Genomic DNA, 2,932 nt, shown 5'->3' on the forward strand with positions numbered 1-2,932 from the left:
AAAGCGGCCGGTGCTCAGGAGGGGGCGGCCGTGGGAGGGGAGCGCAGCCCAGGGCATGGGGGGGCGCATGGAAAGCGGAGAGGGAAGGGCAGGGCAGGGCAGGGCGGGGCGGGGCGGGGGAGAAAAGAGAAGAAAGTTTGGGAAGCGGAGAGAGAAAGGGGGGAAAACAGACAAAGGGATTAAAGAGAGGAGAAAGAGAGAAAACAGGAAAGGGGGAAGAAAGTGAGAGAAGGGGAGGGAGGAGAGAGAAAAGACAGCGAAAGAAAGAAAAACAAAAAGGGAAGGGAGGGAGGGAGACAGTGATAGAGAGAAAACAGATAGGAAAAGGAAAAGTGAGAGAAAGAGGAAGGAAGGAGAGGAAACAGAGAAAGGGGAGGCCAGCGGCATTCAAAAATCCCCACGGTAGCCCGCCCTTTCCACCCCTCACGCGCCCGAAGACCCCCTCGCCGGCTTCCTCAGCTAGGGAAAGCGCCTGGGGCCAGGCCTGTTTTCAGCGGCCGCTCAGAGCTGCCGCCGCTGCTGCTCTTCCACCCCACGGCTTGAAAGGAGACCGTTAGAAGCAGCACGGATCGACGCGCGTGCGCGCGCGCACTCACTCACACAGTCAGTTTCACCAGCGCGAGCGCGAGCCCCGGCAGCCCGCCCCCTCCTCTCTCGCCCAGCTCGGCTCGGGCGTGGATATCGCTGGCAGGCCCCGGAGCCGCATGCATTTTTGCCGGGAGCCGCATGTGGCTCTAGAGCCGCGTGTTCGCCACCCCTGCTTTAGAGCAAGGGTGTCGAACTCATTTGTTATGGAGGGCTGGATTTGCCATAAATTGGACTTTCTCGGACCAGGCCATGTGGGTCATAAAATGTAATGCCAGGTAGCGGAGATGTAAACTTGATAAAGGACACAAACACAAAGATCATTATTTTTTTTACTTAAAATAAAAACAGGCTCGAAACATTGGCATTCTCGCAATATTTTGTTTAACGGTCTCTCATAACTGACACTTCTTGCTCTGAATTACTGCATCAAAATGTCTGTGCTGTTGCAATCTGGGAGGGGGAGGGAGAGGAGCCTCAGTCCAGCGCCGGGAGCAGAAGCTCGCATCTCTATCTCTCCTGAGCGACTGAGAGAGTCTGGGAAAGCAAGCTATGATGCAGCAGCAGCAGCAGAACTGGAGGAAGAAGCAGGAGACCTCCAGTCCCTTGTGGGCCTGATAAAAGCCCTCGAGGGGGCCTGATCCGGCCCCCGGGCCACATGTTTGACACTCCTGATTTAGAGGGTGGCCTCTAGGGCATTATACCCCACTGAGGTCCCTGTCCTCCCTAAGCTCCATCCCTAAATCTCCAGGAGTTTTCCAACCTGTATCTGGCAACCCTACCTCCCATCCCGCACCAGTCCCCGGGGGGACCTGGGAACCCTTTTGCTTAAAGGGTAGAAATGTGGCTAAGAAAGATCATCTTCATATTATAAATGGGGGGGGGGGAATGAGTCAGGGAGAGGAGAGCTTGCCTCAGGCCACCTCATTGTTCGGAGATTTGATCTCCTTTATCGCACCTCGTTTTTCTTAGGGATGGCGCTATAGTTACAAGACTGACTGATGTTCACTTCTAAAGTATGGCACGAGTCCCCTTACAGCGCCCGGTGATTTTGATCCCAGCGGTAGTCACGGGAAAGCGAATGGCGTGAAGCAGCACCATTCGCCGCGGCCTCTTTGTGTCTGGAGACTGCGACTGTTTATATATTCCTTACCAATCTTGTAATTAAAGATCTCCTGACATCCGGCATGTAGACGGAATAGTTACAAACGGAACTCCCAGTTTTGACGGTTTCGCCCCCACTCCCTCCTACAGTTTGCTGAAATCAGAGAATCCCAATGGAATTCCACCAAACTGAACATTAACTGAAGGATTCGTGCAATCGCAATGCCAGTTTGCTGCCAAAATGCCACGAAGCTGTACTGTTCAGTTCTGGCTCAGCAAGATCAGAAAAATGTTAATCATAGCCAAAGTTTGCTAGCGCAGTTATAGAATTGGAGTTCTTACTTTTTAAAAAAACAACACTCTCTATTAGGCATCTTTATTGCTAAGATAAACAGAGTGGTACATATTGGTTCGTAATATGATCAGATCCCTGTTAATGAGTGATGGTACAGCAGATGCACTTTGATCAACTGCCATTCTGTACAGAGGTAAAACCGTACAGAGGTAAAGTTATGCCTGGTTTAATTGATGTCCTTTCACTGCACAGTCTCCCTTAAGAGGTCATGTCATTTGCAAACATGCCAGGCTACAGACTGGCAATAGCTTTTTTTCCATTGAGGAGAGAGGAGGCCTTGAATCAGATGGTCTGCGAGTCCATCCCAGTTTCCTCTCTGCTTAACAGGTCTGGCGGGTTTTTGTATTGCTTTCAAAAACCTGCAAAGCCTCTTATGACCAGCAAGAAATACTATAATGACACGTGCTATTTGAAAACGGGTACCTAATAGGTCTTAAGGGGGACTGCAGGTTTGTGCAGCCAGGTGCGTTACTGTGGAATTTGTTTTGTGTAGAAAAATAGCAGGATGACCTTTGTGGTTATCTTTGAATTCACCTCCAGTTCCACATCCCTGACATTCAGAAGTAGAACCTTTTGAGACTGTCTGCATACAAAGCATGTGCTCTGACCCCCAGCCCGGGCCCTTCTGGTCAAAACCCAGCAGCAGAAAGTAACAGTCTTAAAAGAAGCCTGTCTTGTAAGGGTTGGAACTCTGATCTTGCAAGCCCCATACAGAGTTATTCTAGTCGAAGCCTGCTGAAATCAATAGGTTTAGAACGGAACAAGAAAGGGGACCCGCAATACTTGTGGGGGGTGGGGGAGCTCCATGCAGAGCAGGCGGAGGAGGAAGCAGCAGCAGCAGGTAAGCTTCCCCCCATCCCGCCGATTCCCGCCCCCGTCTCCTCCACC

Source organism: Gekko japonicus, unplaced genomic scaffold, assembly GCF_001447785.1.
Source record: "Gekko japonicus isolate JY-2015 unplaced genomic scaffold, Gekko_japonicus_V1.1 scaffold1804, whole genome shotgun sequence".
Classification (NCBI taxonomy): Eukaryota; Metazoa; Chordata; class Lepidosauria; order Squamata; family Gekkonidae; genus Gekko; species Gekko japonicus.